The sequence below is a fragment of the Macaca thibetana genome, chromosome 9 (assembly GCF_024542745.1).
Source record: "Macaca thibetana thibetana isolate TM-01 chromosome 9, ASM2454274v1, whole genome shotgun sequence".
Classification (NCBI taxonomy): Eukaryota; Metazoa; Chordata; class Mammalia; order Primates; family Cercopithecidae; genus Macaca; species Macaca thibetana.
In genome coordinates, this window is record NC_065586.1 from 39,604,695 (window position 1) to 39,618,617 (window position 13,923).

The following is a 13,923-nucleotide window of genomic DNA, read 5'->3' on the forward strand; positions in this document are numbered from 1 at the left end:
TTTGAATTTTGAAAATACAGTTATTTAAAAACGTATTATTTATAGCAATATGTAATGGTTTTATTATAATTATGTAATTAAAAATACGTATTTTAAAATTTTTGTTTTAATTTCTAATTTTAATAGAATAATTGATATGAACAAAAAGTCTTAGAGACCTTCAATAAAGTTAAAAAATGTAAAGGGGAGGGTCCACCACAAAAGTTTGAGAACCAGTAGTTTAGAAATATTCAGAGTCAACCACCTACAATTTGCTACTCATTCAATTTTCTTTTTTCTTTCTTTTTTTTTTTTGTTGTTATTTCAGGAGATGGGGTCTCATTCTGTCACCCAGGCTGGAGTGCAGTAGTGCTATCACAGCTCACTGCAGCCTTGAACTCCTGTGCTCAGGATCCTCCCCCATCAGCCTCCTGAGTAGCTGGGCCTGCAGCTATACACCACTGTGCCTGGTTAATTTTTTTTTTTTTTTTTTTTTTAGACATGAATGAGGTCTCACTTTGGTGCCTAGCCTGGTCTCAAACTTCAGACTTCAAGCGATCCTTCCACCTCTGCCTCCCAAAACTCAAGGATTACAGGTACGTATGAACCACCATGCCTAACACTTGCTCAATTTTCTGAAATAAGACTGTGGGATGATAGTAGGAAGATAAAGGTAGAAAAACAGGAGTGAGTTCTAGTATGACTATGCATGCCTACTCATTCTTTTATACCAAGAAGAACTTTCAGTGGATACATTCCTTACAAACAAAGGCAACTGAACAATATTGTACAGGAACTGCATGAACATGGCCAGTGTCATCCTTTCAAACACGTAGAATGCTTCCCTAATTTCTTCTTTACTCTCTTTCTCTGTGTCTTGCATTTTTTTGCCATCATTGTCATAAACCGCAGAAAGGTAATTGTTCTATTTTATCACCATTTGCTTCATTAATCTGTACTTTGCTTCTATGGAATTTTGCCCAACACACCTCATTACAATTACAGTTTCTAATCTTTTTTTTCTTTTTTTTTTTTGAGACAGAGTTTCACTCTTGTTGCCCAGGCTGGAGTGCAATGGCGCAATCTCGGCTCACTGCAACCTCCGCCTCCCAGGTTCAAGCGATTCTCCTGCCTCAGCTTCCTGAGTAGCTGGGATTATAGGCATGTGCCACCACGCTTGGCTAATTTTGTATTTTTAGTAGAGACAGGGGTTTCTCCATATTGGCGCAGCTGGTCTCAAACTCCTGACCTCAGATTATCCGCCAGCCTTGGCCTCCCAAAGTGCTGGGATTACAGGCATGAGCCACTGTGCCCGGCCAAAACATTTTTGTTTCTGAGACAAGGTCTCACTGTGTTTTCCAGGCTGGAGTGCAGTGGTGCTGTCACAGCTCACTGCAGCCACGAACTTCCAGGCTCAAGCAATCCCTTCACCTCAGTCCCCCAAGCAGCTGGAAGTACAGGTGCTTGCCACTATGCCCAACTAATTTTTTTTTTTACTTTCCTACATGTGGGTTCCAGAGGATTTGTGTATACACAGAGATGGTAGAGAGTGGGGCTGGAAACGATCTTCTTTGTATACTGAGGGGCAACCGTATATGTTTATATTAATATAGTTATATGGTAGGACACATACTGTTCTATAGACTTGACTGATATTATTAATGACAAATAATTTTAAATTGAGTGAAATGATTATAATAACAGTAATAATAATAAAGTAGCAGCTGGCTGGGTGCAGTGGCTCACAACATAATCCCAGAACTTTGAGAGGCCAAGGCAGGAGGATTGCTTGAGGACAAGTGTTGGAGAGCAGCCTGGGCAACACAGTGAGACCCTGTCTCTACAAAAAAAAAAAAAAAAAAAAAAAAAAACAAGAACTCGCCTGGAGTAGTTGTGTCTGCCTGTAGTTTCAGCTACTTGGGAGGTTGAGGGGAGAGGATCACCTGAGCCCAGGAAGGCAAAGACTGCAGTGACTCATAATCAGGCCACTGCACTCCAGCCTGGGCAACAGAGTGAGACCTTGTCTCAAAAAAAAAAAAAAAAAAAAAATTTAGCTTACTTCTTACCAGGAGCCTGTAAATACTAAGGATTGTTTAGTTCCCCATAACTCTTCCTTATTTCATGTAACCACTCTATCTTAAATTGCTCCCAGATTTCACTGTGCTTGTGCATATGACCTTTTGTTTAGGTTGAATTTTCTCCAAAGGTATCTCCAGAAATGAGATGACTGTGAGTCAGCAGGGCATGGACATTCTTACTACTTTGATGTAAATTGCCAAGCTTTTGGGCATCTCACAGTTATAATCCCAGCACTTTGGGAGGCCAAGATGGGAGGACTGCTTGAGGCCGGGAGTTGGAGAAGGCAGTATGGTGAGACACTTGTCTGTTATTTAAAAAAAAAAAAAAAAAAAAATTGCCAAGCTTTACCCTAGAAGGCTTATATAAAATTCAAATGCCAGTAATAGTATAATAAAGTGCCCATTTTATTGCACCTTTTCCAACACAGGGTATTATAATTTAACCAGCTATTTTTTGTTTATTTTTAGTAGATAAAAGACCTCACATTACTTTATTTTTATTTATCTGTCACATTTCAGCAACTTTCCTTATGTTAGCTTATTAGCTCTATTTTTTGTCTGTTCATGGTTTTTGTTTTGTTTTTTGAGACAGGGTCTCACCCTGTCACTTGGGCTGGAGTATCGTGGCACGATTATGACCCACTGCAGCCTTGACCTCCCAGGCTCAAGTAACCCTCCCACTTAAGCTTCTCAAGTAGCTGAGACCACAGACGTTTGCCACCATGCCCAGCTATTTTTTGTTGTTGTTGTGGAGATGTTTATGTTATGTTGCCATATTTCCTAGGATGGTGTCAAACTCCTGGCCTCAAGTGCTCTTTCTGCCTCAGTTTCCCAATGTGCTGGGATTATAGGCAGCCATGAGCAACCTGTGCCCAGTCCCCATTTTCATTTTTTAGTAACAATTTTATTGCAGTATAATTCACATACCATACAATTTATCTATCAAAATAGGCAATTCAGGCAGGACACAGTGGCTAATGCCTTAATGCTAGCACTTTGGGAGGCTGATTGCTTGAGCTCAGGAGTTGGAGACTAGTCTGGGCAAAATGGCAAAACCCCATCTTTAGAAACATACAAAAATTAGCCAGGTATGGGGGCTTATGTCTGTAGTCCCAGCTATTTGGGGGCCTGAAGCCAGAGGATTGCCAGATCCTAGGATGCATAGATTACAGTGAGCTGAGATGGCGCCACTGCACTTCAACCTAGGTAACAGAAGAAGACCTTGTCTCAAAAGAGAGAGAGAGAGAGAAAGAGAGAGAGAGAGAAATCCAGTGGTTTTTGGAATACTCACAGAGCTATGCATCCATCACTACAATCACATTTACAACGTTTCATTATGCTGTAGAGAAATCCTCAGCTCTTAGCCACTGCCTTCTACTTCCCCCACGTCCCTGTGTCTTCGTAGGCAATCACTGATTTATTTTCTGTCACTATAGATTTGCCTAATCTGGATCTTTTAAAAATGTGATGCTTTGTGACTGGGTTTTTTTTTTCCTCCTAGGGCAATATTTTCAAAGTTTCTTCTTGTCAGCCTGTATCAGTATGTGTTTCCTTTTATAGCTGAGTAATAGTCCATGTTTATCCATTCATCAGTTCAGAGACATTTGAATTGTTTCTACTTATTGGTCATCATGAATAATGCTGCTATCAAGATTCATGCACAAGTTTTTGTGTGAATATATATTTTTATTTCTCTTAGATTTATATCCAGGAGTGAAATTGTTGCATTATGTGATTACTGTACATTTGTTTTTCCAAACTGGTTACACCAGTCAGGTGTGGTGGCTCATGCCTGTAATCTCAGTTATTCAGGATTCTGAGGTGGGAGGATCATTTTAGCCCAGGAGTTCAGGACCAGCCTGGGCAACATAGAGAGAGACGATCATGATTTTTTAATAAGTCAAATGACAAGAAAAGAAACACCCAAAATGATTACAATTTTATGTTCCCACCAGTAATTTATGTGGGTTCCAATTCTTGCACATTTCACCAACTTTTTTTTTTGAGACAGAATCTTGCTGTCATCCAGGCTGAAGTGCATCAGCATGAACATGGCTCAGTACAGCCCTGACCTCCCAGGCACAAGTGACCCTCTCACCTCAGCCTCCTGAGTAGCTGGGAGTTACAGGAGCATGCCATCACGCCTGGCTAATATTTGCTTTTTTTTTTTTTTTTTTTTTTTTGGTAGAGATGAGGTTTCGCCATGTAGGCCAGGATGGTGTCAAACTCCTGAACTCAAGTGACCTGCTTTGGCCTTTCAAAGGTCTGGGATTACAGGTGTGGGCCAACCATGCCTGACTGGTGTAACTGCTTTGGAAAACAGCCGCCATGCCTGGCCTTCACCAACATTTGTTATATCTTTTTTTTTTACTTTCTATTGTTTCATTAAAAAATTATTTTATCTGTTGCTTTAATTATAATAAACAACAAATAAATTTGCAGTAGAGTTGTGTTCCCCTGAAAGTATTTGTTGTTTAACTGAAATACACGTTTTTTAACCTAGATATTTTGGTTTTATTTTCATTTTATTTTTAATTTTTTTAAAAATTATTTGTTCATTTATTTTTATTTTAGTAGATTTTTGGGAAACATGTAGTGTTTGATTCCATCAATCAGTTATTTAGTGTTGATTTCTAAGATTTTCTAGCACCCATCAACCAAGCAGTGTACATTGTACCCAGTGTATAGTCTTTTATTCTTCACCCCCTCCCACCCTTTCCCCAGAGTTCCCAGAGTCCACCGGGTTATTCTTATGCCTCTGCATCTTCATAGCTTAGTGTCTACTTATGAGTGTGAACACACAGTGTTTGATTTTTCCGTTCCTGAGTTAATTCACTTGTTACTTCACTTAGAATAATAGTCTTCAGTTTCATCCAGGTTGCTGAAAATGCCATTATTTCATTCCTTTTTATGGCTCAGTAGCATTCCATCATATATATGTGAGAGATATATATATATGTATGTATGTATGTGTGTGTGTATATATATGTATATAATTACAGTTTCTTTACTTGTTGATTGATGGGCATTTGGGCTGGTTCCATGTTTTTGCAATTGCGAATTGTGCTGCTATAAATATACGTGTGCAAGTGTCTTTTTTTTTTTTTAAATGATAATTTACTTTCCTCTGGGTAGATACCCAGTAGTGAGATTGCTGGGTCAAATGGTAGTTCTACTTTTAGTTCTTTAAGGAATCTCCACACTGTTTTCCATAGTGGTTTTAATAGTTTACATCCTCACCAGCAGTGTAAAACTGCTCTTTTCTTCATCACATCAATGCCAATCTTGATTTTTTGATTATGGTCATTCTTGCAGGAGTAGGTGGTATTGTATTGCGGTTTTGATTTTCATTTTCCTTGATCATTAGTGATGTTAAGCATTTTTTTCATATGTTTGTTGGCCATTTGTATATCTTCTTTTGAGAATTGTCTATTCATCTCTTTAATCCACTTTTTGATGGGATTGTTTGTTTGTTTGTTTTCTTGATGATTTGTTTGACTTCCTTGTAGATTCCAGATATTAGTCCTGTGTCAGATACACAGATTGTGAAGGCTTTCTCCCAGTCTGGGTTGTCTGTTTACTCTGCTGATTGTTTATTTTGCTGTGCAGAAGCTTTTTAGTGTAATTATTTCAATTTTTGTCTACATTATGATATAATCACAATTATTTTGCTTATTCAGCTGGTGATAAATATTTGGGTGGTTTACATTTCTTGGCAATCATAAAGAAAGCTGCTATGAATATTTGGGTGCAAGTCTTTATCAGGACATATGTTTTCTTTACTTCTGGGTAATGCCTCAAATTGGTAGGGCTGGATCCTCTAGTAGTTTTAGGTTTAACTTTTTGAGAAACCAGCAAACCAGTTTTCAAAGCAATCCTTCCATGTTACATTACTGCCAGCAGGGAGTGAAAGTTCTAGTTGTTCTACATCTTCATCAACATTTGGTAGAGGGGATGGTCCGTCTTTCAATGTTTTATTCTTTCTTTCTTTCTCTCTCTCTTTCTCTCTTTCTCTCTTTCCTTCTTTCTTTCTTTTTCTTTCTTTCTTTCTTTCTTCCTTCCTTCCTTTCTTTCCTTCTTTCCTTCTTTCCTTCTTTCTTTCTTTCTTTCGTTCTTCTTTCTTTCCTTCCTTCCTTCCTTCCTTCCTTCCTTCCTTCCTTCCTTCCTTCCTTCCTTCCTTCCTTCCTTCCTTCCTTCCTTTTCTTCCTTTTTCTTTCTTTCTTTCTTTCTTTCTTGGAGTTTTAAAATTGGGGTAGAATTCACATAACATAAAATTTACCATTTTAAAGTGTATAGGTTAATAGTGTTTAGTATATTTGCAAGCTATGCAACTATCACCACTAATTCCAGAACATATTTCTCACCACATAAACCTTGTTTCTGTTAGCAGCCACTCCTTTCAATTTTTCTAAGCCAGACGAATTCTTTGTAGCACTCCAGGATTGGGCACAATGGCTCATGGCTGTAATTCCAGCATTTTGGGAGGCCAAAGTAGGAGTCTTCCTTGAAGCTAGGAGTTCAAGAGCAGCCTGGGCAACATGGAAAGATCCCATCTCTACAAAAAATAGAAAAGGCCGGGCGCAGTGGCTCACGCCTGTAATCCCAGTACTTTGGGAGGCCGAGACGGGCGGATCACGAGGTCAGGAGATCGAGACCATCCTGGCTAACACGGTAAAACTCCGTCTCTACTGAAAAAAAAAAATGGAAAAGAAATTAGCTGAATGTGGTGATGTGCACCTGTAGTCCCAGCCAGTTGGGAAGCTGAGGTGGGAGGATAGCTTCATCTTGGGAGAGGTTGAGGCTGCGGTAATCTGTGATCATGTCCTGGCACACTAGTCTTGGCAACAGAGTGAAAGACCCTGTCTCAAAAAAGAAAAAAAAAAAATCTATATTGTCATTTATACATCAGCAGAGTATTATCTGTGTATTCTATCTTAACTGGAGAAATGGTATGCTTCTGTATTTCTCTCACTGACAAAAATAAGAGCTTTTTCATTAAAGGGAGGTGCAGGTGGGAGAAAGGATGAAAAGCTGTGAGATTATTATCATTCATATTTCTCTTCCTTACAGGAGAAAACAAAGTACACTCTGATAACTAACACAGTGCTTATTCTCATATGACTCAGAGCTGTAAAACCTTGTTCAATCCCCAGTTATCCTATATGTAAAGCCTTTGGAAATTTTAGTTATATTTGAAATGTTGAAGAAAATAAATCTATTCCATTTTTTGTACATAGGTGGTCGTGTAATGGTAACAGATGCTGACATGTCAATAATATCTTTAGGTGGAAGGTAAAAATCTAATTTCATCACTGCTGTTTAACTTCCTTGCTTCAAAATGTTTTGGTTTTTAAAGTATTGAGAGTTAAGAATGTTAAAAAGGCCTTATGTCACACATTTCAAAGTTTAATAGGCAAGAAAATCATTTGGAGATGTTACGAACATGCCCTCTTTGACTTGGTATTTCTGAATAAGAGTGCTCTTAGGTAAACCCTGGGGGATTGGTGACACTGTGAATTGAAAAGCCTTAGAACGGAATGGGGTTTGTAAGTTAATACACAACTCTAGTATTTTGTTGTACTTTTGTCCACAAAAGATAGATTGGAATTAAAGTACCAAATCCAGTTGATACGTGTTATTCATGTAAGAAATAAACATTTCAGTTTTCAGTTGAGTCAGTTTTGCACTCACCTTGGTCAAGTGAGTGATGTTACACTTTGAGGTCCAGAGTATTTGAATGTTGTGGGAGTGACTGCCACCTGCTTATGGCTTGATCAGGGCTTACTTCTAATTGTAATTGTGTCCCCAGCAGAGTAAAAACTGAACCCACAAAAGATCCTGGTACGTACTAGTGCTTTTAGAACTGATTGTGAATTTAAGGAAAACTTTTTCTTAGAGTGTCATATTTTGACTCAATTATTGTTTTAATGAAAATCAGGCAGTTGCTATAAATGTGTTGCAACTGTGTTTTCAGGATTTTCTTGGAATCTGTCCAGAAAAATGATTTATTTGTTTCATACTAAATAGGAGCCAGGAAAGGCAGCTCCAATGAGAGGTTTGGTAATGGATTTTAGCTGGTGAGGAAATGAAATGTTTGGTTTTGGAGAGAGAGAATGAAGTAAGTGCTGTCTATGAGTACCCGCTGTGCGGTGGGGGAATTGACAGAAAGAAGGGGAAGACAGATAGGGGTGTCCAAACAGTCTCTTTAGGGAAAGCCTTCTATTTTGGTGGATGGGGGGCGTCACTGGCATAAAGGAGTACGGGAGGAAGGAGATGTAATTATAGTGGTAATAGACGGGGTTCCAGAGAAACGGATGGCCTTGGTCAGATATTGGATGAGACAATTTCATGATTGGTTTGAATAAACATTCAAACTTTGAGAAAGCTGAAAATTGAGGACGTGTTAGCAGTGGGGTTTTGAGAGGGCCCTGAGAAAGGTGCTTTAAGAAGGGTTTCTAAAAGAGCAGTTGAGGCAAAGAAAGGCACGAGTGGCCAAATTGGTTTGAGTAGACATAGGACCCCAAATAGGGAGCCTGACAGATTTTGCTTGGTCCTGGAGTAGTAGGTGTCCGGAAGCTATAAGTCTGAGCTAAGCTATGATCCTTTGTAGGACAGTATGGCCAGATTTAATGGATTGAGGAGGAAAGGATCCTTGGAAGCAGATCTGCTGAGTAGGTAAGGTGTAAATTCATACTGGAACTGGTCCAAGTGGTTAGAAGGGTTGGAACAGCAGTGGAACCTTGGGTTTGGGCCAACATACGAATCCAGCAATTGGAGCACAAGGATAATTTTGTTTGCCTTAATAGTTGGTGAGTGACACTGACAAGAGGCATCCATCTGTCCGGATGAAGAGGTTCCTGCAAAAAGAATAAACAAAAGGAGAAGAAAGATTTAGGTTGGGGTGAAATCCTGAAATGTGCCTTGGAGCCAAAGTTCTTGTATTAGGTTGAGAAATAAGCTGGGGTGTTCATAGGGGCTGGAAGTGGGTACCAGTTGAGGCCCTGGACAAGATGGGAAGGAAAGGATTGGAAGTTAAAAAATGACAATGTCATGTGCAGGCAGTTTTCAGAGATTCTGGGACTGTGGTTAGGCAGAGTGATGTTGTGCCTGTAAGGGATGAAAGATACTTAGGTAGAAATGTGGGGGGTGTGAAGGGATGGGGATGAGATGCCTTTTAAGATTAGGAGTGCCACATCTCATGTGTTAGGCTCTTAACTTTGGCTGCTATGGGTGTGGTTAGTATCATCTGATAAGGCCCCTTCCATTTAGGGTAATGGGGTGGAGATTCATCCACCCATACCCAGTCTCTGAGTTGGGGGGTAAGGTTGTGAGCTGGGTGTCAGGGTTTGGTTGGGGGAGAAATGCATCAGCGTATTCTCTGAGGAGAATGCCCCTGAGATGAAGGGTGGGTCAGACTTCACCAGTGAGGGAAGTTTTGGTTTGTGGGAAACTGTGTAGGATGAAAGGCTGCCCATACATGAGTTCGAAGGGGCTTAGGTTTATTGGCTGACAGGGAGGGCTTTCAACCTTATGAGCTCACTGGGTGGGAGCATGGGCCAGGGATCTTAACCTTCAGGGCAAGTTTAGTTAGTTGTTTTAAAAGACCATTGGCCCCCTGTACCTTGTCCAAAGAGTGGGAGCAATAAGGGATGTGGAGGATCCATTTGATGTTTAAGGCCTTGGAGACCTGTCGAGTTACATTTGAGATAAAGGCAGGGCCACGATCAGACTGCATGGTTGTGGGCAGTCCAAACCTTGGGATAATTTGTTGTAGGAAGATTGAGGTAACCACTTTTGCCCTCTTGGTGGTGGTGGAAAAGACCTCAATCTGCCTGTTGAATGTGGTCAGCAGGGGTGAGGATATAGTCATGTTTCTTGAGAGGGAGCATATGAATGAAATCAATTTTCCAGGTTTGTAGTGGCCTCTGAACATTAGAGGGTGCCCTTTAGCTTGATTTCTGGGCTAAGTGGGTGGTCTGAGTGCTCCCTGGAAAGAAACTTGGTTGCAGATCATATGGGCCTGAGTGAGTTAAGGGTGGTGGCCATGGCAGGAGACTGCAGGTGAGGTTATAAAAGCTGAAGGAGAGGATGATAGCTGGTGTGAAAGAGGCTGTGAATGTGAGTGAGTATGGATTTTTCCTGGGACGTAGGAAAGAGAAGCTTATTGTCTAGAAAGAACCAGCCCTCCTTGTTTGTGGCCCCAGCCACAGAAAGATTGAGGCTTTCTTCTTGTGAATACGAGGGCTGTGGAGCTGAGAAACAGGTAGTAGGGGTTGGGGCTTAAGGGCTGTTGTTTAGCTGCAGAACCAGCTAGTGCGTTTCCTTCTGATAGTAGGTATGTTGAGAGCCTGGTAAGAGGTGCAAGATTGACAAAGGGAAGGTCAGGAGTGGAGGTAAACGAAATATTGAATATAAGAAACCTCAGACCTTTTGCCATTGAAGTGGATAAAATTTTCAAGATTTCGTTGAATTTGAAAGTCAAAGATTTCATTTTAAGGCCATTGAGTACCATTGTGCAGTCACTATCGGGCCCAGGCCATGTTTCAAAAAAAAATATTTAATGTTTGGGCTTAATGCGAGGGCTAGTAATACTAGCTTCCTATTGCTGCTGCCACAATTTATTTATTTATTTATTTATTTATTTATTTATTTATTTATTTTTGAGATGGAGTCTCGCTCTGTCACCCAGGCTGGAGTGCAGTGGTGCGATCTCAGCTCACTGCCAGCTCCACCTCATGGGTTCACACCATTCTCCTGCCTCAGCCTCCAGAGTAGATGAGACTCCAGGCACCCGCCACCACACCTGGCTAATGATTTGTGTTTTTAGTAGAGTCGGGATTTCACTGCGTTACCCAGGATGGTCTCAATCTCCTGACGTAGTGATCCGCCCGTCTTGGCCTCCCAAAGTGCTGGGATTACAGGTGTGAGCCACATATTTAGTATCTTTAAACAACATATGTGTATTCTCTTACAGCTCTGGAGGCCAGAATTCTAAATTCCCTCCCACTGAGTCAAGGTGGGAGCAGGGCAAGTGGCTTCAGAGACTGTGTGGGAGAATCCATTTCCTGACTCTGGAGGCAGCCTCCACTCCTCGACTTTTGATGCCCGCCTTGAATGACTCCCAATTTCTTGCTTCCATCACTACACTTCCCACCACTCTCCCATCACCTGCTCTGCTCTTACAAGGATCCGAGTTAGGACATCAACTTGCCACCTAAACAAGCTTAAGGTGGCAAGTCCTTAACTTCATCACATCTGCAAAGTCCTTAACTTCATCACATCTGCAAAGCTTCTTTTACCATATAACGTAATATTCACAGGTTCCTGGATCAGAATATGGACATCTTGAGGGGCCACTTATAAGCCTAGTACCGCTAGGCTGCAAAATACTACAAGTAGACTGCAAAACCATTACACCCTCTGGCGTTTTAATGATTGGGAGAAAAGCAGTTGGGACTTTTTGCTTTGGGGTCCTTCTTAACTTTGCATTTTTAAGATCTAGGGTCCCTCTTAAACTTGTATTTTTAAGGTCTAACCCTCATCAATCCTCTCCTCCAACCAGAGACACCCACTGCAGTGTTTCCTTGAAAGTCTGGTGACATGTCTATATCTAAGTTCTGATGAGAGGCACAGGGCCAGCCAACAGCCCCCATGACAGTCCCCTCGGCCAGAGGGTGCCCACCTAGGCCACACCTGGTGACTGAAACAAGCCCATGGCTGGGAAGGAACATACAGACGGGTCTGGGGCCTGGTGAGGGCACCATGGAGGCCATGGGGTGAGCGAGGTCTGCTAGGACAGTGCAGGTCTGCGGAGCTGAGGTGAGGCTGTAGAGCCTGGCCTAGTGCCACAGGAGCCGGAGGAAGAAGCTGGGGGCTATCGTCCCGGTCCACAGAGATGCTGGAGACTGTGGCACCAGGAGTGGTCCTGAGGCTGTGGAGAGAGCATCTCTACCCCATTGCATCTGGGGGTGATGGCGAGGTCCTCACCTGACAAATGCAGCTTCCAAGTCCCAGATGTTGGGCTTTTTCTTTGTACTCAGAGACTAGTGGGGGCAGTGACAGGAAGCCAGGGAGCATCTCTTGCTACCTCCTCCATGCTCTGTATCCAAAGACTGAGGGAGGTGGAGCTGGCTGGGAGGTCGGGCACTTCATCCACCTGCTCTTTGGTACTGGTCATCTAGAGGTAGGTGCAGAGGTGGTCCAGCCACTCCCCCTGTTCACGTCACTGTAGGTGCACCGGGTTCTTCCTCAGCATTGGGATGATCTGCTTCACCTCCAGTTGCACAGCCTCCAGGCACTGGGAGTGGTCCTCCTGCAGGATGTTCAGCTTCGTCTTGGCCAGGTGTGGAGGCATATGTCCAGCTTGGTCCAGGGCATCCACCGGGTCCCTCGTCGTAGCAGTATGGTGATGACAGAGTCATGGGTGGTGCAGGCCACAATCTGGTCATTACCATTGCAAGAGGCAAAGTGTAGAGCTGTGTGGCCCTTGTCAGCTGCTCAGGGATCCGTGCCATTTTCCAGCAGCTGCCACACTTTTTCCTCGTCGTTGGCACTGGCAGCATTGGCATTGTCTCCCTCATTCTTTTCAGAGCTGCACCTCTTTGCTCATGGCCCGAGCCAACAGTGGGGCCTGGCAGTGAGCCTCAGCTGCCAGCGGGGATCTTGCAGCACAGCTCCTGGTGCAGCTCTGCATCCTACGGTCACCAGTCATGCGGTGGTACAATGGGGACTGGGCCCCAGGGGCCTCCTGGCCTGGGAGGCCCGTGCAGCTGCCCAGTGCAGACCCGAGGTCAGAAAGGAGAAGCCGCCCCAGGTGCCCTTCAGCTTTTTTTTTTTTTTTTTTTGAGGCAGGGTCTCTGTTTGGCCCAGGCTGGAATGTAGTGGCACTACCTCTGCCCACTGCACCGTCTGCCTCCTGTGCTCAAGTCATCTGCACTCCTTAGTCTCCCAAGTAGCTGAGACTACAGGTTCACTCCACTAGGCCTGGCAAAGTTTTGTATTTTTGGTAGAGATGGGGGTTTCACTATGTTGCCCTGAGCTCAAAGCAATCTCCCTGACTCAGCCTCCCAAAATGCTAGGATTACAGGCCTGCATCACCACACCCGGCCACTGTAAAGTCTTATTTCCACACAGCTAAGACATGTTTTAGGAAGTTTGCTAAAATACCCCTGGAGACCACCTTATTGTGGTCTCCCTTTTTTCGTATTTAATTTGACGGATCTTTTCTGCCCTTCTGCTTTTCAGAAATCTAAAGGCTAAGAAGAGGAATTAAACTTTAAAATTTCTCTTTTTGTCTCCCATTAAACTAATCGTAAGAACCACCAAAAAAGGGGAAAGTTCTTTGGAAAAATTATTTGGAAAACAGTAAAATGATGCGGACTGTTAGGATGTAAAACACGGGATATAAGTCATTATATGTTAGTGCTGCTCTGACATAGGGACCTATTTTTGAGAATCAACTTTTGCTCAATTTTCAGAGAAATGGAATGGTTGCATCACTTATCTGTGTAAACAACTGAAGAACTGTCTGAAAGAAAATATGGTATGTTTAAACTGGAAAAGTCCTGTAGTACTTTGTTCATGAGCATTTACACAGTGGATTTACTGTTCATCTTGGGGGTACTGTGGACAAGCCCAGGGCGGCCAGTGAATCGAGTCATCCTTACATGTCTCTCCTTGTAAGGTGCTTTGCAGTGTCTGCCTAAATATTAGAAACATTCTTTGTTTCTAGATTACTGCAAAGCTAAGGAAAAGCTATATTTCTTTAATTATCAGCTAGCATTTCTTTTAAACTTTTAGCATGGATATTTGGGGATTTATTTACATATTTATTGCAAAGTCCTGGATCTTAGAGATTTAATTGAAG

General features: G+C 42.2%; 1 pseudogene; it reads right to left on the reverse strand.

Moving 5' to 3' along the window:
* Positions 1-12,093: 12,093 nt before the first annotated feature.
* On the reverse strand, positions 12,094-13,717 carry LOC126962220 (ankyrin repeat domain-containing protein 54-like; annotated as a pseudogene).
* Positions 13,718-13,923: the final 206 nt, after the last annotated feature.